The 27,819-nt window shown below is 35.2% G+C and overlaps 1 pseudogene; it reads right to left on the bottom strand.

Moving 5' to 3' along the window:
• Positions 1 to 413: 413 nt before the first annotated feature.
• The window catches only part of LOC149528553 (glutathione S-transferase F9-like), a 75,155-nt pseudogene continuing 47,749 nt past the window's right edge, over positions 414 to 27,819 (bottom strand).

Genomic DNA, 27,819 nt, shown 5'->3' with positions numbered 1-27,819 from the left:
ACATAGGAATATACATCATCAAACTAGATCAATATGTGATCCATTCTAGCAACAAACACAGAAACAATTACTTAGAAGTATCATCTGCAAAAGGATACAGAGACGATAGCACTGTGCTAAACTAGAAACAATTATATTAACATAATATGCAAGAAACATAATTGAAACATAAGAGAGGCAACATTCCACCAAATACAGTGTAGTGTATATCATGGTATTACTATTATTTTACAAAACACACTAAAATGTTTTAACTTCAGCGAACAGTTTAAACATCATAAATTAATACTTGATTCGTAGACAAAAAGTGTTAAATGGTAAAAGTTGATTTATTTTTCCTTTGATATATGATGTTTAAAAGTAACCCGATGTCAGATACAGAATCCATGGTTTCACATAGCTGAAACCTTCTTCTATGTAGGCCTAGAGGAAATATCCTCCCACCATGCATTCACATGTTTCCTATTTGTAATCAGATACCCCTCTCACTATATAATGAATAAATGGAAGATGTGTCAGATCAACAAGGCTATAAAAGTCCCCTACCAAGTACTTGCTCTTTGACAACCTCTCTTCATAAACATCTAACACTTTACCCACCTCCTTAGAACTTCTCTCAATCAGTGCCAAGTCCTAAGGTTGACCACAACCAGTGAATAAGCAGCAAAACTAAAGTATTGCCCTTCCACTTCTAGCCATTGCTCCACCATAGCTCTCTCCTCTAGTGTTTTTCTTGGTAGAGAGGTCCCTTTCTCTTCATATTTCTCTACAAAGTACCTAATGATGGCCCTATATTCTACACATATCCAGTATTAAAAACAATTGCATTTTAAATAACATGAAAAACTAATATATTAATGTAAAATGATAATTATGCTATATTTGAATCAGTTCTAAGTAGGGGAGAGGATCTAATGGTTGAACATTGTGAAATCATTTTTCTTAAAATCTTTTGACAAGTTCCAAATTCCTCTCAATTTTTTATGACAGATTATTTGCAGAATCCCAACTTATAAATGAAGTTTAAAGCTGCATCAACATACTTATCATTGAGATGTTCAAAAGACTATAATTAAAATTAACTAAATTTACATGCTACATATATGAAGAATGAATATATTAATGCAGAATCATAATTCTGTGTTATTTGAATCAAAGCTAAGTAGAGGAGAGGATCTAATAGTTGAACATTATGAGATCATGCTGATCAAAATCTTGTAACAAAACTCAAATCACTTCCAATTTTTAGAACAAATAATTATTTTGCAAGTCCCTCAGTTATAAATAAGGTTTAAGGCCACATCAGCATGTTTATCATTGAGGTCTTCAAATACGACTCTCCATAAAATATACAATAATTGATGCAAGCTAAATAAGAAATATGGAGATTCAAAGTCAATCTAACAGATTTTAGGTTTAAACTATAGTGGTATACTCTTAAAAATATAAAACATTAAATCAACAAATACTATCCCAATTATAAGAACTTTCTCAACTATTAAATCATTTTCCTACTAAATCTTCTTTGCTATAAATTAAATGTAACACCACCTAAAGAAGATTTATTCATACAGTAAGTACATTTAAACCTAGACAATCCACCTTAGGAGAAGCTATATGTAGTTAAATATATCAGATGGAAGGGTATAATCTATGTTAACCATAGCAGGTTCATTATTTAACATTAGAAAAAGAATAGCTTGAGCTAAGAGGATATAGTTTGGAATCTAGAATCTAATTCTTTAACATTATAAACAATTATAATCATTACCAAACATGGTGAGATCTCCATCCTGGACCGCTGGAACTTTTCTAAATGGCTACATCATACAAATTTTAAGTTAGCAATCAACAAAAGAAAAGGTAAAAATATGAGTTATATCAATGCAAAATTCCCTACTTTAAAGGCCAGGAACTTTGGTTTTTTATGCTCTCCTTTGGTGATATCAATAGCCACAATTTCAAACTGAACGCCTTTCTCAACAAGGCATGCAAGAACCCTTCTGGTGCAACCTACCTACCCTGATCCCAACAACTTCACACCCATTTTGCTCTTCTTCTTAAATGCAAACAAGAACTATCTTTTTCCTCTATTTATTTTATGTGTTGCTATGCATTCGAGAGAGTTGTAATGGTACTTAATGAAGAGGGGAGTTAGCAAAAAAAAAATTCATATGAACAAGAGAGAGTTGTCTATTTCTATGCTCTAGCAATCTCGAAAGAATTTTAAAATGTCAAACTATCGGCTTCTACAATGTTTGTGCACTGATTTGATCAAAGCTGTAAAATGATTGGGCTAGGTGTTTAGATAATTTTTATGATGAATAGACCTTTTTCACTAATTAAAATATTAAAGATACATAGTCACAAAAAAAGGGTCGGGGGATACTGGATCAACCCGACCCAAGGCCAGAAATCAACTATTCATCAAAAACATATATAAGCAAAAACATGAAACTTTAGGCTGCAAGAGCAGTGCTAGTCGAAGGAGGGTCTTTATCATCGAAACCCCAAAAATCATTGGGGTCAGTGGTTGGCTCAGGAGGAGCCCAACCATTAGTACCTCTTTTTCTTCTTCAGCCCTAGAAGGAGAAATGACAAGACCCAGTTGGGAGAAAGCCTACTTGAATTCATGAGGAGCACATGGCCAACCTGCATCATTGGCATTAGAGGAAGCCACAGGGGACCAACCTGAGCCTAACCTTTGAGGAGGTGAGGTTGAGCATTGACAACCATGAAATTCACTACTAGGAAAGTGGCAATGAGGCTGTAACCTGGGAGTTTGTGAGCAGCAAACAAAACTACACTTTCCTTGCTGGTGACCACGGGGAGGAGTTCAATCACCGAAAAAAGTATCCAAAAGTACTTGGGCAACCATAGAAGGAGCATTTCCCTAGTGAACAAGTAGCTCCTATAGGTGAGCCAACTCCAGTGTGACTTTGTCAGTTTGTACTTTAATTTGCAACATGATATTATTACATATATGTGCTTTAGAGTACATTACAACATGAATATCAAGAAATTTTATAGAGAATTAAACAACATTACCATCTTTCTAGATTGTAAACAATATCTCCATTCTAAAAGCATGCAAGATCTAGGCATATCTAAAAGGGAGTTTGGGAGCATCACCTAGAACTACCATATACTAAGTGAAGGCCTCTGGATGAAAAAGCTTGAAGAAATCATAAATCTAGAGCCAGTAGTTCTGAGCTCTTCTACAAAACCAAAAGGTATGCAAAAAGCTTTCAAGCTAGCCACAAAGGGACGATCTAGGATATGGGACTCCCAAATGTTGAAGCTAAGGGCCCAAAGGAAAATCTTGGAAGAAGAGACACCAGGAAAAGTGAGAAATATTTGGCTCTATGATGGTATGCCAAATAGTGGAAAATCTAAGACTCCAAGACTTATGCAAAGAATGCAAATGTCAGCGCTAGTTGAGAGTGTCAACAATCAGAAGATGGGTCATCAACCATTGATAACCTAGCCTAAGCTTGTAATACCCCGAAATTGGCTCATTGCCATGTTAACCAATTCTGGTCTTTTTGATCAATTCCTAAAGTCCTATATTACTAGGCAATTCTTATTATGATTTTTGCTACTTGACTTAAGCGTCAAATGCCCCTAAATCTGCATTAATCAGACTACCTATTTAATTCCTAAGTTTTGACTCAAATTAGTCACATTAAACCTATTGATTAAGATTTAATTTAATTTAAAGTGTCTATACTTTAATTAAATTAAATTGTATCCTAACGCTAATGTACTAAGGAATTAAAAATATTAAATTTAATAATTATGCTCACTTTAATTAATTGAATGAGATTATTCAATTAAATGGAAAAGGCATTTATGAGGTCATATCTTACTTTATTAAATTAAATAATATCTTCAAAATCTTCTCTTAAGTTCCAAAATGGAAAATCTGAGTGAACTATCTCTTGAATTGGAATTAATTCAGTTAATTGCTCATCCCACTCAGATTTGAAAAAGTTAACTTCACTTGCACAAGGAAGTTTCCATTTTAATTGAACCTTCTCTTTGATCTTAACTGTCCATTCAAATTGATCTTGACCATTGATCAATTCTTGGATTCTATTTAAGGGATCCCCAATCCCTCATTGCAGATGTTGGAATTTGATTGTATTGAGTTGTTCTCAAAATAATCATGCATTCTAGCTTTCATATTTGCTTAAATACTTTAATGTCATTTTACAATAAGAATACATTCATTTAGCTTAATATCTTTTATTCCTTAGATTAATTCTTGCATTTTCATATAGATTAATTGCACAACCATATCTCTGCATAAAAATCCTTCATTTTAGAAAGGTCTGGTTGCCTGCATCTTGATCTGATAGCACAATAGGAAAGATTCTTCTAGTTAGAAGGAAATAGGTTGCATTGTCATGCCCCTTGGATAAATTATTCCTTTTTTATTCCAAGATGAATCTGCATTTAATGATCATGTTGAAGTGTAGGTGAAATATCTGAGGTCACATTTTCACGTATACAATTCTGGTACCCACTGTGGGGTAGAGAAAAATAATTTTTTTGGCCTCATCTATCTGGTTTTCTGGCATTTTCATCATTTTGTTGTACTTGTCCATACAGTCTTCTAGATTTTCACATAGAAAATCTCATTTTCTCACAAAGATTTGAGGGTTTCACCTATTGTTCTCCACTTTCTCATGCAAAAAAGTGCCCGATTGCACGAATTCTTGCATGGCACCTCATTTTCTCATGCATGACAATGAAAGACTTCACATAGACCTACACAAGATTTTGCATGAAATCTTGAAACAACACAGCTAACATGCAGTTTTTCAGTATGTTGTTTATCATTTTTCACTAATGTGTTTTCTCTAAAGAATCTTTATTTCCATTTTCTGATTTTCTACAGCCTAACAGTTGTCTACAGGTTGTTTAATGAAGACTCCTTTATACAAAATTTCCTAAACTTGAACTAACTGTGCATTTGTAGGATGCTATCAAAGATACGATTGTCGAACACCAATCTTAAAACCCACTAAAACAATGTGTATTTTTCTTGCTTTCCAAACATAGTCTAATTAGGGCTTGTAAACTTCGTAACGTGCAAGATAGAGGAATAGAGGACTATGCTCTTCACTACTTGGAGGTCATGACCAAGGGTGAATTAGAAACCTAGAAGCCTCTAAAAGACAGCATCCAAGGGAGGAAAACAAGTTAGTGGTTCTTCCAAATGAGGGCTTTAATGAAGAGCTAATGATTTCCTTTTGGGGGATCAAAGTCTTGGAATAGGCCAAGGTGGGATTGATTAAGCTAATTCGATGATTAACATGTTCTGTGTGTTTGGGTGAGAAAATAAGGTAGAGGAGTATGCTCTTTCCCCTTGACAGAAATCAAAAACTTTGACCCTTAGCTTTGAACCACCAGTCTGAGTTAATCCTTTAGAAGGCCTAACAAAATGATCCAACCTTCAGGAATGATCCAAGTGAGCATACTTCTTTTGCCGAAGATTCCAACTCACTATAATAAAGAAGATTTGTTGAGTGAAAGACTCCAAATCCATATTAATTTCCTCTCCTTCATTCTTGATATCACATATCAAGAGGAGGCTTTGTCTATTGCACTAGCCCTAGTCTTACCAAGCAAGTGTGTGCACTTTCAGATGTTGGTGTGGGCTTCTAGTCTCAACTCCACTTGTGGAGCCACTAGGGATTAATACGAATGGAAGCCAAGTAAAAACCTTTAGTTAGAGGCTACTTGGTTCACCTTTGAAAGGAGGTTCCCATAATCTTTGTGCAAGGAGGGGGAAGAATATCTCCTATAGAACTCACCATAAGCATACTACTGGGCGTTAGAAGGTGGTATATGTGCTTGAACCCTACCTTAAGGGTGTTCATTCAGCGTATATGTTATTGAGCCTTCTCTACCATTTTTTTTTTTAGGGATAAAGCATGTTTTTTATTGAGTCTAAAACATTTCCAAACCTGTATAAACAAACTGAAGGTCAAGACTCCCCTATCCTTTTGAGTTGCTTTGCCCTCAGTTGGATTGTATTTGACTACTGCTTGCTTCCTGTGTCTTGTTGAAAACACTTTGTCTTACTTGAAACCCAATGCTACTTCACAATCTAAAAATCAAACTTGCAATCTATCTGTTATCTATCAAACTTACCAACAATCTATCTGGAATAGTCTAAAATTTTCAAAATCTCTTCAAAATCCAGCTCAGTTGTTAGTCTAGTCTTAATTTTCGCACATAGTTTGCAACATTTCACATGAGTACCTTTTGTTCTATCACTTCTTCATGCAGGTCTATCCAGATCCTTGCGTGAGAACTTGCATATCTCCATGCGAGATCTTGTTGACAGCCTCCTATTTTGTCTTCCCAAACCTAGTACTTCTTCATGCAGCTTGTAGCACATCCTCGCATGACTTTATATTGCTATTCTCATTTTTTTCCTGTACCTATGTGCTTTCTTGCACACCTCCTAGAGGATCTTCATGTGAGACCTTGAGTCAAAACTATCAAATCAAGTTGTTTGAGTAATCTGTGCTCTGTGTCTAGTCTATTTCTTACATCGGTTTGCCTCTTCTCTATCTATAAACAGTCCCAAATAGTGGCATTTTTCTTAGTCAATGACTTGCAATCTATACTTTAACTAGTTTCCTCTCTTAGTTTTTTTGTTCTCATCCTCAAGTGTTTGTTATACTCCGTGTCATGATAGTCATAATCTTTGGCTATTCTAGCCTTCACTTAGACTACTCGTACCTTAGTATACAACACTCTTTCTTTACTTTTTGAGACTACATTTTAGTGTGACCCTTGTCTTGGTTTTGCTTCTTGTCCTTGTCTATGACTGTCGCAAAAAGAAGTGGAAATTTGTTTTATCCCCTTAGACTTAGGAAAGGTCAAGCTAGAGCTCATAATCATGATAAAGGTCACCTTCCATTTTATACACAATCTATGTCTAGTTTTTCTAGTGAGGAATCTTCATGATCTCCTTCACCTGTTAGGTCACCTCGACTCCAGCCAATGCTCTCTATAAACTTACAACAAACCAGGAACACCTTGTATCAAGAGGATCCTGAGACTAGCAAAGGTACCACATCTCCAAACAAAATGTCTAAATTCTTTCTCAAAGGACATTTCGAATCACAACATATTGAAGTTGAACACATTCCTACAATGGTTGATTACGAACTTCAACATGGTAATCATAGTAGGCACCAAGATCAACCTAGGAATGACAAAGAAAAAAGCCATGACACTAATGAGGAACATGAAGAGGTGGAAATACATCCTACACACATAGCAAAGTGTTGTAAAGACAAAAGCTTTTAGAAGGTCATGGAAATTCTACTCAATGAAGAGAAAGAAAAATACTTTCTCAAACTTGCCCAAGAGGGAGCTAGGCTACCTCATCATTACAATGTGGAAACCATCATCACGCTTGAAGAGGAAACTAAGACCTCCAAAATACAAAAACAACTAAAAATCATGCAAGATCAACTAGCTCAGATGACGTATGAGAAAGAAAAACCCACAAAAACATACACCTTAGATGCTCTTTGTCCATTTCCATTTGACAAGAGCATAGACATGCCTCCTTTTCCAAGAGGAGTAGAGCTACCTAAGTATGATAAATACTTTGGAACCACTAATCCCCAAGATTATTTGTAGGAATTTGGTGCCTTGCCTATGGAATTTATGCATAATTAGACATATCTCATGTGTTTATTCCCAAGAAGTCTAGGTGGTTAGGCAATGGAGTGGTTTTCACACTTGCCTCCTAGTATTAAGACATTTGATGAAATTGCCAACTTGTTTGTCTAGCAGTATTCTCATAAAATCCAATACCCTATTAATATTTGAGATTTATGTAACCTTAAGAAGAAGGCTAGGGAACCTTTCCTCACATTCCTTTAGAGGTGGAGATAACTTTACACTAAGTATTCACGCAAGATTCCTAAAACGGAAAAACTTGACATCTTCACTAATAATCTCCCACATAATTTTTGGTATAGAGTCCAACTTCAAGATCCATGCACCTTCGAAGACATGGTCACACAAGCTATCCACATAGAGGAATTCATGGTCAAGAATGGAAAACTTACACTCCATATGGACACAAAACAAAGATCCACCTCTAATAAAGACAAACCCAAGTACGTCAACAAGAATTGAGAAATTGTACATGATGGGGTTGTTGATAATGTCAGTCCTAAACTTGCTAAGGCAACCTTTAATCTCATAGATGGTCTCAATGTGGTCAAGAATACTGAGAAACCTCCTCCTGACAACAAGGAATCTGGTAATAGACCGAGAAATTCATGGGCTACATGTCCTAAATGAGAGTATACACATCTGGGTGAACTTTTGGATGTGGTTTACAAGACCTTGTTACAAAACAAGCTCATTTCACCATTGGACAATTCTCACCCTTATGATCCACAACCATGCCCACCATGGTGGAATGAAACAACATTCTATGAGTACCACCAAAATAGGGGACACAAAACTAGCAACTTCATAAACTTGCATCACAAAGTCCAAGACATGACCAATGATGGTGACATTGTGCCAAACAGACATATCAAGAACTCAGATCATAAGACCTTCAAAGATCCCTTCTCGGCTTATGAAAAAGGAGAGAGTTCAAAACCAAAACCTAACAACAAGGTCAACTATACATACTCTAATGAAAAAAATGTGATCAACATGGTTGAACCTATGCATTTTGAGCACTGTGACATTATTACCATTAAGGGTAAACAAGATAGAAATACACCCAAGACACCATTTGTCTTGAGGGGCCCTACTTCCCACACAATGTACAACACATCTTCGCAACACTGTGCCAATGTTGTTACATGTTCTCATGCCAAGTTGGTCCTTAAAGGCCCTACACCTTCTACTCTTAATCTTGAACAACATAAAGATAAAACCCTTGGTGGTCCATCTAGAAAAGGTACAAAACTTGCAACAAATTCACCAGCAACTAGCTACAACATTCTCGGTCAATTAAAATTAACTAACACTCAAATCAAAATCTTTGAGCTACTTAAAATCTCGCGTACTCATAGTTAGATTCTGGACAAAGCCCTCACTGAGGAAAATGTTTCTCAAGATCTTGATCTTGAGCAATTTCAATCTATGGTAGGTCACTTGATCTCACCTTACTTTGTGTCATTCTTTGAGGAGGATGATAACTCATTGAGACACCCACACATTCAACCTCTACACATTGAGGTCACAATACATTAGACACGTGTCTGTTAGGTACTCATCGATAAGGGCATTTGGCTGCACATTGTCTCTATTGTTCTGCTTAGATAATTAAATTATTTTGAGGACTCTATTGAACCTTTCCCCAAGATCACTATCAAAGTGTATGATGAAGTCAAGTAAAAGTCTCTAGGTCTTGTTGTCTTACCCCTTCACATCGGTCCTACAGAAAGGGATGTCACTTGTTAAGTCCTTGACATTCCCTTTACTTATAACATTTTGCTAGGAAGGCCATGGATACATGAGATGTGCGATTTTCCATCCACATACCATCAATGCATCAAATTCCAATTTCATGGCTCTAAAGTCACGATTAGTACTAGTACTAACTACACTTACAATATGCTCAAAGCTGCTAGGAATTTCATCCTTGCTAATAGGGAATCTATTGATTATCATGAGAACAAGCTAAAACAAATTGAGTAGTCATTCAAGCTGAAAGAAACTAGCATGGGTGAGTGCCATATTGAACCAATGTTATCATTCACATCTCTCCCTAAGTCTCCCTGTCATTATGGGAGATCATCTAAAGAAAAGAAAAAATTTGTGTTAACTTCTCAAACCAAGTATAATGACACTTTTGTCAAGGCTATAGTCCCCTTAGAGGATGAAAGAAAAAATAGAGCCATTGTTGCGTAAGTTTACAAAGAAGATACTCTAGTAGAACTAACAGAACAAGCTCATGAGATCACTCTTGAGAAATATGGCTTTGGTCTTAGACTCATGAATCGCTTTGGCTATAAGGGAATTGGTCCTACTAGGTGTAATAACAATAGTCTAGTTGATCCTATCAAAGAAATATCTTGAAGAAATAGAGATACATCTGGTTTAGGCTTTAAAAAGGTGCCCTTCCATTTAGGGGGCAAAAAATTCATACCAAAGTCTAAGGGTTCATCCAAAAATGAGTCACAAGCTGAGTCAGATACACAAGAAGATAATTCAAATGATGAGGATCCTTATCCTTATCCCATTCCTCATCATCTTGCTAAATCCTTTGCTGAGCCAAATGACTTTGTGCCATGCGTCAACACTATGGATGGTACTAGTGATTCTTCTAAGGGCAATATTGATCCACACTATTGGTGCGATTTTTCACAGTATAGAAATATTTTGATGTATGGGGTAAAAAATTAGTTAGGTCTATTAGTCTTGCAGATTAGGCTTTTATTTTGTGAAATCCTAAAAAAATGGTTCAATTACCCTAATTATGCCATATTATGTAAGTTGTATCTTCCTTTCAAATTCTCAGGGTTTGGCTCTAAAATTATCCACAAAAAGGCCCTAAGTGCATGAAAAACCCTTATACCTTTGTTTGGTGTTGCCCTATTTTTCAAAATTTTCAAAAGACTATTGTTTCAAAACCATTTTGGTGCAGTATTTTATCTTAAAGATTTGTTTGCATTAGAATACCTTTATTCCTTATGATAAACCTTTTGATACACTCTAATTGGATATTTTATTACAAAAAGGACACCGAGTTGAAATGTTTTGCAACACCGTTGATTTTAAAGCAAGATTAATAGTTCCTGCATTCCCACATTATCAAAATGTGTGATCTTTAAATAATGCAGGGAAGTGAGCTCATGACGTGTGGCAATGGTGACATCATGGGCCTGCCTTTTGCAGAAAGGTAATTACGGTGTGTCCTCTGTGGCATGTGTTAGATGACATGGAACGAAGAGAAAACATTTCATTGATCTATTTAGATTGAATGAATGCACAATCATCACATGTTTCTGATCACCATTGATTAAAGCAAGATCAACGGTTCCTGCATTCCCACATTATCTAAATGTGTGATCTTTAAATAATATGGGCAAGCGGGCATGGTGGGACCTGGACAAAGCTTTAAGAGTTACGTCGAGTCATGCCACGTTGGAAAAGACTAAAAGAAATGGAACACGCCATTTGTGGCAAGAGACAAGTATGCCAAGTTGGAAATGGGAATGTCATGGGCATGAAAACTTTAATTGCTATTAGAAGCACATGGACAAAAGAGTAAGTTCTCATTGGTCAAGTTGATCTAGTGGGCCACCAAATAAAGAAATCTTAGTTCACTGTTGATCAGAGTAAAATTGATGGTGCCCGCATTCTCGTATTTTCAAGATGCAAGGATTTTAAATAATGCGGGCAAGCAAGTTTCCAACACGTGTCTGGGGATCCTAAAGTTTTAAAAGGCTTCTTGTTTTTGAAATGAAGCCATCTGATGCATGGAAGATTGATGGGTAGAATTCAAATTCAAGATACAACTTGAAAATAGCAATTGCAAAAATAAATATGATATAGAGCTTCCTTCATGTGACCTAAATACTCTGATATAGTACACAAATTTGCTTTTGTTGAAGCAAAGTTACAAATTTTTGTAGTACGAGAGGATTTCCAGAGCTAGGGCATAGAATTTTTCAAGGGTTTCAGCGTAATTCGCAAAACACATTATAGAGAAAGGAGGGCAAATCTAGTGGGTAAGTGATCTGTAACCAGTAGAAATAATAATTTTCTGTTATAAATTCTCTGAACTTTTAAAGATGCCTCCACGAAAGGATTTTTTCAGGAAAATTGAATATTCAAAAAGGGGTGTGCATGATGATTTTCTAGAACAATTTCCTTTGTTAGTACATGATATAACTAAAGGAAGGGAGTTAATTCCTAAAAACCCTAGAGTAGCCATAGCAGAGGGTTTTTATGATAAGGCCAATTGGGTACGAGATGCTCAGGTATCCATGGGAGGGTTGGAATTATTCAAAAAGTTGTTTTTAGAGCGAAAATTGGATAATCCTCTAAGCAATGTTTGGGAATTTGATATTGGAAAGTTGATAGTCCCTACAGTTTTCTTCGACAATGATTTATTAATGGATTTGGCCAAGAAGTATGACCCAATTATAGGGTGGATAAAGAATCATGCTGGAGTAAACCTCTTTAGGGTTTGCCCTAAACTGATTAGAGAAGTTTTCAATCTTAACCCTAACCATACTGTGCATGAAACCATTGACATGGATAACCTACAGGCAAGGTATGATGCACAAAAATTCTACCTAAAAAGAGGGCTACTGCAGGAGCATGCTGCCAAGGTTGGTAATTTGTCTGTAATTACTATTAGCACCCCAGAGCCACTATTAAAAAGACATTTTAACATGAGGGCTAAGGCATTATATGTTTCCCTGTGTAAGATTTTTGGAATAGATGAGGTAGAACAAATTCCAGGCCCAATTGTCCTCATCATGGCACAAACTCTTCAATTTGGAATGAGCTCCATCTTGGATTTTGCAATATTTCTCACAAAAGAAATTCACAATGGTTTGGTTGGGATAGAAAAAGGAAAAGTAAATAAACCATTCTGTTTGTATTCATTGCTTATGTATATGTGTGTGTACAAGGGATTTGCCTTTTTCTCCACAGGTATGGAATTGGAAACAACCAAGGAAGGGGAGAAGAATCCAGTACAGTTATGGAGTTTAGATATGACCTCTGAAGCCACAGGTGCCAGTTATGTGAGGTTTGATAGGTACTTTGCATCAAAGCTTAGACTAATTTTAAGAGGAGATAGCCCTAGAATCCCACAAGCATTGTTAGAATTGGTCAGACCCAAGGACCATGCTAAAGGGCTACTTGTCAGTCATAACTGGGGGGATATAATTCCTTACAATGTTTCAACAGTAATAAGAGTGTATGGTTTTTTGGGAAAACCTCATGTGCTACCGTTTCATGTGCCATTGAAGATAGGATTTGCTGAGTTGTTGTGGTAGATAGGTACCATAGATGAGAGGGAGTTGACCAAAAAGGGCACATTTTTTCCAAATGTCATTGTGGCCTATGATTTTGTTTTTGTAAGGAAAGGGTGGAAACATCTGAACTTGTTTTTAGACAAATATAACATGGCAGAATCTCATGCTAGATTTATTGATCTTGAAGGTTTCTATGATATCTTCAGGGAGAGAATAAAAGCTTCTCGCATGGTACAACAAGTTTATTATCTTGAAGATGTGATTAGAAACATTTTCACCTTACAAGAACAAGAATTGAGGAAAGACAGGTGGACGGTGTTTAGCAAAACTCTTGAATTCATTAATGCTTTTGATCCCCACTATGACCCATTGAAAGAAAAGAAATACTAGGGAGCCAAGATGTAGGCCTTGATCAATAATTTTGCTAAGATCACATAGGCTATGAATGAAAAAAGGGCTACATATATTAAGGCATACCCAGACAAGACTGCAGAAGTGCAAAAAATAGTTAATAGTAAAAACATAGTGGCTCTGGCCAATATACCCTACAGAAAAGGGTAGGTTATGTAATGATTCAGAGTGTGCAACAGGGTCCTCCTCATCAAGGAAAAAGACCAGGAAGTCCATCTACAACTAGTGCTCCAAAAAGGCAAAAATTAGAACAAGGATCTTCTTCTTCTCTGCCAGAACAATATTCCCTGAGCCAATCCTCAATCAAGATAGATGATGAAGCATCTTTAGGGTAACAATTAAGAAAAATTAGAGGAGAAGGGGATATAATTTTTACTTCCATAGATCTGGAGATTGGGGAACCACAAGAACCCCTTGCACCTTCCTTGGAGCTTACTATTGTTGACTATAAAGGTAAGGAAATTGATCCTATAGTTGCCCAAGCCTCTGAGAGGTTTGTAAATGATGAAATTTTTTTGAAGTCTAGAGCATTTGCACAATTTTTGTGGAGGCTGAATATAGGAAATTTTGAAAATACTTGTAACAAAATAAAAGAAAAGAAACCAAATAAATCAGACTCTGTTATCAAAGAAGAGTTAAAATCTAAATTTTTGAATGATTTTGCCCATTTTACACCTGAGACCGAGAGATAGTTAGTTAAACAGTCAGGAGTTCTTATCTTACTTGAATGGGATCTTGTGAATGCTATGGTTTTTTATTCAATAAGAAAATAAAAGGATGTCCAGTTACAAACTGAAGAAGAAATTTGACAGGCTCACAGAGGAGTTAAATTTAGTGATGATCACCAAGCCCTTGTAATTTGATCAATTGAGGAAAGGGATAAAACTAGGATGCAGGAAATCTCTACTGCAGAAGATATTGGTACATTGACAGTATACTAGGCTAATGAAGTAAGCAACAAGAAAATAATGGGGATGGCCTCAGAAGTGCTGAAATTTGGTGGTGTTGTATTTGGCAAGGAAGAGGATAGATTTTCCCAACTCAATGCTAGATTTGAAGAAGTTTTGAAAGCATATGAGGAAAGGGGAATACAGATACAGTCACTAGAGAACAAAATGTCTCAAATGGAGAAGATACTTGGGAAGAGAAAAGTAGGAGAATCTAGTGCACCTAGGATGACCTACCCTTCACAATCACTTGCTAGAGCAAACCCTATTGTTGAAATGCCAGACACCCCTAAAAAGGCTCAATTCTATACTGTAGAGGACTTTGAAGAAGAAAAAACCAAATTACATGAGTTGCAAATAGAATTAAAGAATCAATATGAAGGAAAATTGAAGTAGGGTGTGATGTATTTAAGGGATAAAATACAATGGTCAACTTTCTTTGATCAGTTGACAAGAGTTATAGCTCTCATGGATGAGTTGAGCAGAGATGAGGTTAAATTAACTCCTCTGGCACAGAAGTGGAGGGAGAGAAACAATGATATCACATTCATGTGTATATCTGATGTCCAAATGCCTTGTCATCAAGTAGAGAAAATTTTTGATTTATTAAATAAGCTAGGAGATTTTGGTGATAAGAGAGATTCTTTGCAAAAAAGATTAACACATGTTCTCCAAATATATTGCTGAAAAATTCATTTTATTTCCTTGTGTTTTAGAATTTGTTGACACAATAAAGGAAAAAGAAAAGTGGAAAAAAGAGTTAGATGAAATATTTCATGAAAGGATCAAGAATATCATGAATGAAACTAGTCACTGGTTTTGGGCAAGAACAAATGAAGAGTTGGTAAAGATATAGTTATTCTATAATTCCATTAGAAAAGAGCTTGATGATTTAGAGGAATTGGCAATTCTTTAGTGATTATACAAAGAGAGGCTCTAAATTTTAATTGGCCAGATGATGATGTTTATAATGAGTGGAAAAATCAGTTTTTAGTATAAATGTCAAAAGATGATTAGGAGTAAGATGCAAAAGTAAAAGTTACCCTCATAATCAGTAATGAAGACATGGAAAATCCCTAGATCAAAATAAGTTTGCAGGTAGTTGAAGATGATACATAACTTTTTAACCTTATGGCCACTTACTTCGAGGATGAAGAATAAATGAAGAATCAGATCATATTCTTTTGTTTCAACAACTGAGAAGCATAACAGAAAGGGACCCACCAAGGAATGTTCGATGTAATAGCTTTTCTGTTGTTTGCTTTTATCTTTTAGAAGACACATGTCACTTTCTTTTAGCCTGAAGCTTGTTGCATCTCACATTATTTAAGTGAGATTCAAAGGCTAAAGAATGGTCTGAATTCTATTTTTCTAAGTAATATGCTTAGTCTATCTTTGGTCCAAAATTTTGAAAGCAAATCCATAATGTATTTTCTCTATCAATTCTCTGAGAATACATGAATATAGAATGAGCTGTGCCTCTTTCTGAAGGCCATTCTAAGTTTATTGTAAATAATATAACATTTTCAAACCAAATGAATACAAATTGTGAACTATCCCCATATCAGTTCTTTCTGAATCTTGTCTCCTTCCAATTACATGGTTATCTTGATATTGTATAAATAAAGGCTTGTGTAATTGAATGCAATCTAGTTAGGTTGTATATCTATTTATCACTAATGTTAATTCAATGGATTAAATAAAAGCTTTTGTTGGTGTTTTAAAAAGTACTAAAACTACTAAGTGACAAAATGCTTAATACCAAAATGATAGTACATACACAATCTAAAGACTAGCCTATTCTTATTAACAATGGCATATGTAAGGTATTTGGACCCAACTTCAAAAAAACCATAGATGGTTTCCTACTCTTTTGGCTCTACAAAACCAGGGTGGGTGTACCTAGGGATGGTTCCAAACTAGAACAACTGTATGAGGATTATTCTTAGTTTCATTCTGATTCTCATTTCAAGATCCTCAAACATATACATAATTCTCACTAACTTGGTAAACACATCCCATAAATAGATATGTCCAGGAATTCTTCTATAGATCTGTAGATGTTTTTAACAACAATGGCTAAGTGAAGCTAAAACAATTCTTGCAGATAAGTGTTGGCCGACTTTGAAGATCTACAGGAAATAAAAGTAAAATTTGATTTGATGATGCATTTGAAAAACCATTTGTAATATATTTCTCCTTTAGCTAAAATAATATGATCAGTGCCTAATCTATTGGAATTCAGAGTCATAGAAAATTCTTAGATCTAATTTTTTGCCTTACAACAAATTCTATCAGCAATTCTTATCAGAACTTATCATTTAAAATCCTTTTTAATACTTAAGGAATCTTATCACATTCATCAAAGCCTTTATTTAATCCATTGAATTAACAACAATGATAAATGGATATACAACCTAATTAGATTGCATTCAATTGCACAAGCTTTTACTCATACAACATCAAGGTAGCTAAGTATTTAAAAGGAGACAAAGTTCAGAAAGAATTGATATGGGGACAGTTCATAATTTGTATTCATTTCCTTTGAAAATGGTATATCCTTTACAATAAACTTAGAATGGCCTTCAGAAAGAAACACAGCTCATTCTATCTTCATGTATTTTCAGAGAATTTGACAGAAAAATACATTACAAACTTGCTTTCAAAATTTGGACCAAAAACAAGACTAAGCACAATACTTAGAAGAAATATAATTCGGACCCTTCTTTAGCCTTGGGCTCTCACTTAAATAGTGTGAGATGAAACAAGCTTCAGGCTATAGACAAATGACAAGTGTCCTTTTAAAAAGGCACTCACCTACAATTCTATCAAAAAGACAAGAACAAAATAATAGAAAGGCTTATTACAACAAACATTCCTTGGTGGGTCCCTTTCTGTTATGCTTCTCAGTTGTTGAGACAAGAAAATATGATTTGATCTTACAATCATTATTCATCTTCAGAGTACATAGCCATGAGGTCTGAAAGTGATGTATCATCTTCAGTTACCTACAAACTCACTTTAACCTAGGGATCTTCCATGTCTTCATTACTAATTACAAGGGTAACTGTTACTTTTGCATCTTCCTCTTCATCGTCTCCTGACATCTGTTCCATAAACTGATTTTTCCATTTATTAAAAGCATCATCATCTGGCCAATCAAAACTTAGAGCTTCTCTTTGTATCTTTATTAAAGAATTTGCACTTTCTTCTAAATCATCAAATTCTTTTCTCATAGCAGTATAAAATAACTATATTTTTACTAGCTCTTCATTTGTCTTTGCCTAGAACCAGTGGCCAGTCTCACTCATGATGTTTATTATTCTTTCATTAAATAATTCGTCCAACTCCCTTTTCCATTTTTCTTTTTCCTTTATTGTATCAACAAATTCTAAAGCACAAGGAAATAAAGTGAAATTTTCAGCCATATATTGGGAAAAACAGAGTGTTAATCTTCTCTGTAAAGAATCTCTCTCATCATGAAAATTCTCTAGCTTATTTAATAAATCAAAAATCTTCTCAACTTGATGATAAGGCATTTGGACTGCAGATATACATATGATTGTAATATCATTATTTATCTCCCTCCATTTTTGTGCAAGAAGAGTCAGTCTATCCTTTTCTCTATTCAACTCATCCATGAGGGTTATAATTCTTGTCAACTGATCATAAAAAGTTGACCATTGTATTTTATCCCTCAAATATACCACACCCTGCTTCAATTTTTCTTCCTGTTGATTTCTAAATTCTATCTGCAACTCATGTAATTTTGTTTTTTCTGCTTCAAAGTCCTCTGTAGTATAGAATTGGGGCCTTTTAGGGGTGTCAGGTATTTCAATGATAGTGGTTGATCCAAGAAATTACTGTGAAGGGTATGCAATTCTAAGTGTACTGGATTCTCCCACCTTTCTTTTCCCAAGTATCTTCTCCAATTGAGATACCCTGTTTTCCAGCTCAATTCTCTTTTTTACTTCTTGATTGTAGGCATCCACCACTATTTCATACTTACTCTGCAAATTAGTCATTTCCTTTTCTTCTCTTTCTATAGTGGCCAAGGAAAATTTAGAATAGTCCACATTCATGTGGGCTGCCTGTACATGTGATGTATCAGCGACCCTCCTCACAATGATACTCCCTGTTAGTCCTGAATTATCAGGCTGTAATGGATTAGTCCTGGATCCTCTTCTTAATGACCACATAACAAGGGCAGCTTGATCATTACTAAATGTTGTTCCCAAGAATTCCTCTTTACCTGGATCTTGTAATCCTAAATTATTTGACACAAGATTAAAAATTAAGGCATCAGCAATATCCCAATTGGGCAATAATAAAATATTTTCATTTTTCACCATCTGTCTACCCTCGTCAGGGGTTATATTCTCGAACTCTTGTATCATTTGTTCCTTTATTTGATTCTGAATGGAGGCTTCATCCATTTCTGGATGCTTTTTTTTCATAGTCCTACATCTTTGTTCAAAAATGTGCATGTTTGTCGTCCAATGCAAACTGATGGAAAGCCCTAGATTTTACAAAACTTTTATCAAACAAAAATTGTTGACTGGCTTGTTCCAAAATAGGGTCTAATTCCCTTCCTCTAAAATCTGCTACAGTTAATTCAAAACTTGGCATAGGAGGCTCCTGGGGGTTCCCTTCATCAATTTCTGCTTGAGTAACAAAAACTCCTCCTTGTGACCACATTTGTTCAATTTGCTCATTGGTGAGCTGCTCTTCCTCAATTCTCATTGGAGTTTGGGAAGGTGAGTAACATTCATCATGGGATTCCTCTTCCCTTATTATTTTTCTTCTTTTGGGAGATGGTTTAGGAGTTCTTTCTTCAAGGACAGTACTACTAGATTCAATTATCTATTTTTCTTTGTTTACAATGGGCATCTGATCCCGAATAACAGTATATCTTGTCCTCTTTCACACAACCAGTGGACCTACTCCTATGTTAGGGGTGAAACTCAATTTCCTCATAACTTCTCTGGATTTATCTGGAAAAGAATCAATAAAATGTTGTTTCTTCTCATTGATTACCTCCATTATTTCTGAGAATGTACTCATGAGCTTATTTATTCTATCTACATTAATTACAGCATTACTAAGAGGACTGTAATCTTTGTCAAAACAATTAATAAACTCCAAAACTTTTGAATAGACTCTCCATTTTTCTTTCTTTGTTTCTTGCTCCTGGAGAGAATATTCATTCCTTATTATATCTTCAGGGAAATAGAATTCATGCTGACTTGGATGAAGCTTGAACCTATGTCTAAGAGTAGAATTAAAGAAACCTTCTGTGTCACAAAAATGAGCATGAGATACTGCCATCTTATACTGATCCAAAAATTTGTAGAGGAAGATCCACCCTTCTTTAGTTATTACAAATTGGTGGGCTATAGTGCAAGTAGGGAAAATTGATCATGTTCCCCTTTTGTGCAAAAAGGTCTCCTCCACTCCTCCCAACTGCCATAAAAATTCAGCTACTCCTACCTTTAAAAGCACCTAATAGGGTAGTACATGGGGTGTCCCTTTGAATCCATAAATCTTAATGATAGTTGAGACTAGATATGGGATGATATCTCCCCAATTATGTGAAACTTTTAGACTATGGGGTTTGTCCATAGGCCTAATAAGGTGTATTAGTGCCTTAGGAATTCTGGGATTATCACTCAATATGAGGCATCTTAATTTAGAAGAAAAGTGCCTATCAAATCTAACAAAACTAGCATTTTCTACTTCCCCAGTCATGTCTACACTCCATAATTGAACTGGTAGTGCTTCCCCCTCCTGTTCCCTGTTTAAAACCATTTCTTTACCGAAATATGTAACCCCTTTAAAAAGAAACATATGCATCAATAGGGAGTATTGACCCCAAACCTTTTCCACCTTTCCCTTTGTAATCCCAACCAATCCATTGTGAATCTCATTAGCTAGGTAAGATGCAAAATCAAAAATTATTTCTACACTAAAAGAGGAGATTTGGGTGATCATATACATGAAGCTCACAGGAATAAAATCTTCTTCACGCTCTCTGAAGACTCTGCACGGGGTCCTGTATATCTCTACTGCCTTGGCATTAAAGCATGATTTCTTAAAAGGTTCTTTAGAAGATGATGTTATTGCTTGTAGGTTTCCAATTCTGCCTATGTGGGCCTTTAGTGCACCTTGTCTAACTACATCCCTTTTGGACATATATTATTTTTCTAACTCTATCAAATCAATGGGCACATGATACCTAGTGAGAGGTCCTAGACTGAAAACTTCCCTAATTTCTTCTGGACTGATGGTAATTAAAACCTCACCATCCATTCTTCTCATGACCTTAGTAGCCTAATCATAATTTTTTGCTATAGCTTCAAGAAGGTCATAATCCATAAACACACTGGGAACAACTAGCTTTCCAAGATCAAAATTCCATATATTGGCATGAGGAGCATATAATTTTCTCTCTGCAAACCACTTTTTGAACAAACTCAAACCAGTTTGAGAAGTTTGAGCACCCTAGACCCAATTACCCTTATCATACAATCCATCATCTATCCTTAGCCTAGGGTTCAGAGAGGTTAACCTTTTAACTTGCATTGTCTCTACAGTAGACTCAGGAAGCAACTCAAGCAAATCACCATGCACATTTCTATCCAAATAGTTTATTCGACCTTAAAATCCCTTCTTCGGAGGCATCTTGGACTATTTTTTATAGAACTGAAAAGCCTACAAAGATTATGGTAGTACTACTTACTTGAATTTTTTCTTGTTTTTCCTCTGTATTTCTGCAAACTTTGCACGAACAAACAACTTCACAATTTCTACCAGACTTCGGCACACTTTCCTTTAGTAATTGCTTCTGCACAAGAATGGCTCCAAATCTTTGTTTGCGTAAGATGAAACTGATGAAATCTTTCTGTATTATACTCTATTTTTTCTCATGGATGATGCTTTCATGTCTAATTAATAGAGAGAGTGGCACTACATTCTGTGTTTAAAACTATGCCATCAATTTTCAAAGATCCTACGATCATGTGATACAGAGAGAACAACTAGGAGTTGCATTTGACATGTCGGTCAATTCACCCAATGAGAAATTACCACGTATATAATTCTTTCCTTGATGGCACTTATATCTAGACCCACTGACAACTGAGGACACATGTCAGCATGTTGCTACTTCATTATGCATAAAGAACAAGCACCTTGCCATAGCGAAGCAATGACAACTGTCGATTTGATCCAAAATCGATCAAATGATATGTTACTGGGCTTCCTCAGAAAGAAGGCGGTGGGCCCTATTTTCTATGTCACAATAAGTATCTCCCTCACAACTCTTCATAGCAAGAAGACGATGGTCATTGATCATATACTCAATCAAGGGTGAGGAAACTACACGAAGTCTTTCTATTCATATTCGCTATGTCGCATAGCTTAAAAAGCATGCAACTTTTCAAAGTGAGGTAGCGAGGACTGTTGATTCTATTCCAATCTGATGCTCAGGATCTCTTTGTATATTTGATCAGAAGGGCATTGATGAAATACAAAATTTTGCATAGTTGGCGCCTGTTAAGATTTTACTGGAGTCCTAATTATCATCCCATGTCACCAAAGGTCCCACTGACTTTTCAATTTCAAGGGGCCTCGCTACTTCGCTAACGAAGAAGTGGATAATTTTTTCGATAGCGAGATGGCAAAGCATCAAAAAAATCATCATTTTGGCTCTGATTTCAGACATTCTGTTGGGTCCCCTTTCCTATTTTGACAGTAATTGCAACATGTACCTGCATAATAAATCAGTCAGAAAACAAAGCTCTGGCCATCATATCTTCACTTTGCAGTCCTGTTTTGTAAAATATTCAGCACTCGCTACCTTGCCATACATAAAAAGTGTCCATTTTGGCATGACGAGGTAACGACAACAGTAGATCAACTTAGATCGAATGGCTATGGAAATATGAGAGGAAAGGTATCTCAAGGGCATAGAAGATAAAAGGCGACAGAATATTCATCTCATTTGAAAATTCAAAAATTTCGTGCCCGACACTTTACGAATAGGGAGAACATAGGGTTTTCATAAGGTTTTTTCAAAGGCTAGCCAATGGATGGATTATCCAAAAACCCTATGTTTCAAAGTAAAAATCTGACTTTTCTACAATTGGACAAAAAACTTTTGTTACACAAAAAGTTAGACCAACAGTGGCTCTATTTGAGGATGATAGACTACTTGAGTCTATGCAAGAATTCAGAATCTATGGGAGAGAAGACCACATACTTGGTGCAAAAATGACAACTTCTTCAGAGAGCACAAAGCAACACACAAAAACAAGGAACCAGACTGCACAAGAATTTACAAACAAAACAACATGAAACCCTAAAACTACTGCTCATGGAAGAAAATAAGTATTTTTCAAGAAAAATACCTCTTCAAGAACTGTCCATGAACTGGCAATTCAAGAATATTGTCAAATATATCTTTGAGTATATAAGAATCTTCACCCCAAGTATTTTCAATGAGATATGGGCCCAACCAAATAGGATCAAACTTGTCATGTTTTCTTTTATCTTCAATTCTGGCATTCCACATTAGGACTAAATCTCCATTTTCAAATTTTTTGCTTATAGTTCTTTTATCATAGAGTGTCTTGACTTGCAATTGCAACTTTTGGTTCCTTAAACATGCTTCTTTTCTAGTTTCGGTCAGTCCTACCAATTCATCCATTCTTTCTTGTATTTCATCTATAGTATCTTCATCATATAACTGGATGTAATTATATAGTCCCATCAAGTTGTTATGAGGCATTCTGACATGAATCTCGTACACTAAATCAAATGGAGTTACACCAATTGCTTTCTTTACAGTTACTCTGTCAGCCCATATTGCCAACTGTAACTTGGAATCCCATGCCTTTTTATTATCATCCAAGGTTCTCTTAATGACTTTCAACAGGCTCTTATTATCACAAAACTTGATGAACTCCTCAGATCTGAAGCACATAGCATTATCTGTGACAATTCTCTGTGGACATCCAAATCTAGAAATAATATTATTCAACAGGAAATTATTTACCACTTTACTTATGGTATTTCTTGTGGGGATAGCCTCTACCCATTTTGTAAAGTAGTCAATGGCAACCAGAATCCAGGAATAGCCAGTGCTAGACTTGGGGAAAATCTCTCCTATGAAGTCCAGACCCTATTGTTGAAAAGGTGATTGAATCTCCACTGGCTTTAATGGAGTATTTCCTGAGAATTTCAGTTTTTCGAAAAACCTCTGATAGGGGTCACATTTCCTAAACATAACTTGTGCATCTTTAAAAAGGGAAGGCCACCAAAACCCAGCTCTCATTATCTTATGTTCAGTAGTTTTGGCCATTTTGTAGTGCCTACCCTCGTTCACATCTTTTCTAGACTTATTGTTATCAGACTATGTAGACTAGTTTTATGTTGATGGTTTAGTGGTGTTGCTTTGACACTATCAAATATTATGATAAGGATTCAATTGATATATGATGAGATCATTTAGACTTTACATTTCATGTATGTATGATGATCATTACATTTTTTTCAGTTATTAATAATGATTAGTTAGATGGTTTATTATCTCATGTGTTTTATTATGGTTACTTACACCATACTTGCATGTGTATGGTGTGTGTGTTTTCTTATTGCATGGCATTTCTGATGTGGTTAAGGAAGGGAGTCGTAGTCACCTACTTAGTCAAGATCTATACGATGCACCACTTACTACCATGGTCTGTTTAGCTTAGCATTATATATTGTATGTACATGCATGGTTTTTCTGCAGGTTGTAGGTACTGGGTATCGACTTCCCTAAATTGCCAAGATGAGCGTACCCTATTATACTATCTCAATGATAAGAGAAGGGAGATAAATTCTCAAGTCCAAATCCCAAACCTAAAAACCATTTGTCTTAGTGAGTTAGGACAGGTATCAAAATTGAATACCCACCGAATGTGTCGGATGACATATTTTGTGATTTTTAACCCTTTACATTTATTTTGTATGATTTATTCTATGATGGGTTTTCATATTTTATCTTGGAGGTCTATGGTGAATTTTCCATTGATTAAGTCTTAATAAATAGATTTAATTAATAAATTATTTATTTGAGAAAATTAATAAAATATCATGATCTTTGATATTTTGATTGTAATTATTTAAATGTGAATTATTGGGGAAAAGGAATTACATAAAAGAAAACTAGAAATTAAAATTAATAATAATTATAAAATAATAATAAAGTAATAAATAAAATAATAATAATAAAAGTTATAAAAGATTAAAATGAAAGTTATAAAATTTAAATAGAAATTTTTTAAAAGTAAATTGGAGTTATAAGCTTGCATGGGAATTAACATGTGTCAACAACATGGGGGTTAGTGCATCAATTAAGCACAAGGTGTCTACAATTCTATGACTCATCAAAAAGAATTGGAAAAGACTCATGCTTAGTTGGTGACACCTTTCAGCAGTTTCAAGAAGCATTCCAAAGGTTTCTTGAGAGCTCTTTGTATTCAGGCATTCATAGAAGCTTAGGGAGAGGGTGGAGAGAAATTGGAGCATTGGAGGACTCAAGAACTCTGAAGAAGGGAGCTTGTTCTATGGGTTTTCTGATGAAGAGCGAATTAGCATCAAAATTCGAGTAGATTCTTGTGATTTTACTTATGCTATTTCCGTATCATGCATTCCTGTCTTCATCATGTCTGTTATATGTGTCTGAAAGTTCTCTAAGATTGAACCTATAATTTGAAATTGGAATCTAGATATGCTATTTGTTTAAGAAGGAAACAATAGAAAAACCCTAGATCCAATTAAGGAGAAATAATTAGATATGAATCAAATTTGGGTTCGAATTTATATTAAATTAGAAAGACAAGATTTGGAATTAAAATAGAAATTTTATGGTGAAAATTTGAATGATTAGATGTAATCTTTCTATCAATTATATTTTTAGATGTGTATGAATAAACCCTTTTATGGTTAAATTTAGAGAACAATTATTTTAAGAGAAATTTTTTAATTCATCACAAACTGCCCTGTCACTGCCCCTTGGATAGACCTGAACTCAGTCATTCATAACTTTTTATTGTGATCAAATTTATTTGATCGCTCCAGTCAGAATTGGCACGACTTGGCCCTCTCCAACATATTTCAATTTCAGCCCGATCCAATAGTTCATTAGGGAGATATGGCCGTCGTACTAAGACTATTTTATTCAAGCACAAATATTTCTCCATTTCCCATAACTAAGAGTTCTTTATGCTAAAACTTCACAAGAAAAGAATAATATACCAAAGCATGGAATGGATTAAAGATATTATTGCAATCTTCCCTTATCAGAATCTTATTAATATGCATTCGTTTTATATTGTTTATTATCTAATCTAATTAAATCAAATTTAATTAAGATTAGTTAATAGTAGAAGAAGTGTAATTAATTATTAGTCAATCTAAGTAAATGGATTTTTTAATGAGAGAAGATTAAAAGAAAAGAGATTTTAATATAGTGGAATTTTTATAATGTATATTGAATACTTTTTAATATATTTTAAACAATTTTAGAGTTGTTTAATGAAGATGATAATGTTAAGAATTTGAAGATTATTCATGTTAAAATCTACAATGAGTCTTATTGGTTTGTGATAGGGATCTTTTTCAAACAACGTTTATATAGACAAAATATTATTAGTACAATTAGCAAATGGAGTCTAATAGTTTTGAGGAGAAACTTTTATCTATCAAACAAATACATGGGTTAGGAAAAATGTGAAATTTTTCCACTTAATATAATTTGGGAATATGTAAACAGAGACTTTTAAATTCAAAGTTGAAAACTTAACAAAACCAAAACATGTGTTTGCATCGTGTATTCTATATGCTTCTTGTTTTTGGTTTTGGGTTAACTAGTGTTGACCAATCCTAGGTTGTTACCAGAGGCTCGGGGGTTATGAGATGTGTTGGCATGTTGATCTTATTTGGTCTCGATTTTATAAGCCCAACCATGGTAATGTGATTGTATGCTCCATGAAATGTTTGTATTTACTATTTATATTTGTTCATCAGTCTTCATGTGTGAAGTTGAGGTGTATGTGTATGAGACACTTGAGCTAATCATTTTTGAGTTATCGATCAGTTATCCTTGATTATTTTCTAGTCACCATGATGGGACTGAGATGTGGATTTATTCTTGATGATGTCATGTTGTGACATGTTTGACTCAACCATTTCTGGAATCTTCGATCAGTATGATTGAGGTATATATTTTGGATATTGAGAACCATTGGATACTTTGATTATCAGTGATACTTCAGTTGCCAATAGAGAGTTGTTGTGTTCATGTTTTTCTATGGATGTTTGCTCATGGAGATTTGATGCTTTTATGCATATTTGATGATTTTATGGATTATCTTTTGTGATATTGAGATTTATGAGTCCATGAGCATTAGGGTAGGATATCTGCATGTAGTGACAGGAAGTAGCTTGCAATGGGGGCCGGGGCCCTAAGAGGCTTCCTGGGTAACTCTTTGTAAGTTGGATTAATAAGTGATAACATTCACACCTAATACTAACAAAATGAACCTAAAAAGATAAGTGTTTTGTTCTCGCCTATGCCTTGAGTGCTTGTACAGGCTAGGATGGGAGTAGTGAGATGCATGGTTGTGACCTTGCATTCCGTAGTATGCCTTGTCAGTATGAGAGGATACTAGTGGCCGCATGAAATCAGTATGGACCTATGGAGTTTAGCTAACTACCAAGGTAACTTGTACGTGATAATTACGATGACACTTTCCCGCTTGTATAGTACGTTCCTACATGTCATTGTGTGCCTCTAGGAAGTAGATGTCAGTTTTGTGATTGGAACCTTTGGGTTAGTATACTTTTAGGATTCATGGACTATAGAGATTTGTGCTATGTGTTATGGATAGCCTGTTTGGGACTTGAAATTATCTCCTCAGCACGGTAGGAGTGGACCACTTAGGTACCACGCGGTCGGGTGGTAGTGTATTTTCCACTTTTATCATTTTAGATTCATCGAGACATCGTGGTTGATGTATCCTTCGTGATGTTGGATATGTATCCTTTCATTGATGATAAGCATATGTTAGATGATGTTATCTTATGCTTATATTTGCATGTTAGATTACTTTCTACATATGATGTTGTATATGTTAGGAGTGACATTCCTACTATGTTAATACCAATGATCTCTTCGATAATTTGGGATGTTACGCACGGAGGGATGGCTAGGGCCCACGATGGTCTAGTGATGCTATTGATGATTGGGAGGAACCGTGCACTCAGTTTATTTTTTTTTATCTTTATGATGGATGTATATGTCTTCTATGATGATTTATCATGTGTATCATGTGATTGTCTTTGATGTATCATGGATTAGAATAGGATGATGTACCTTATTTCACATATGTATATTCTTTTAAGCATTCATACCCTGT

The sequence above is a fragment of the Cupressus sempervirens genome, chromosome 11 (assembly GCF_028749045.1).
Source record: "Cupressus sempervirens isolate cs-2001-9-10 chromosome 11, ASM2874904v1, whole genome shotgun sequence".
In the NCBI taxonomy this organism is placed as follows: Eukaryota; Viridiplantae; Streptophyta; class Pinopsida; order Cupressales; family Cupressaceae; genus Cupressus; species Cupressus sempervirens.
Note: the sequence above shows the minus strand (reverse complement) of the source record. Positions and strands in the feature narration are given on the sequence as shown.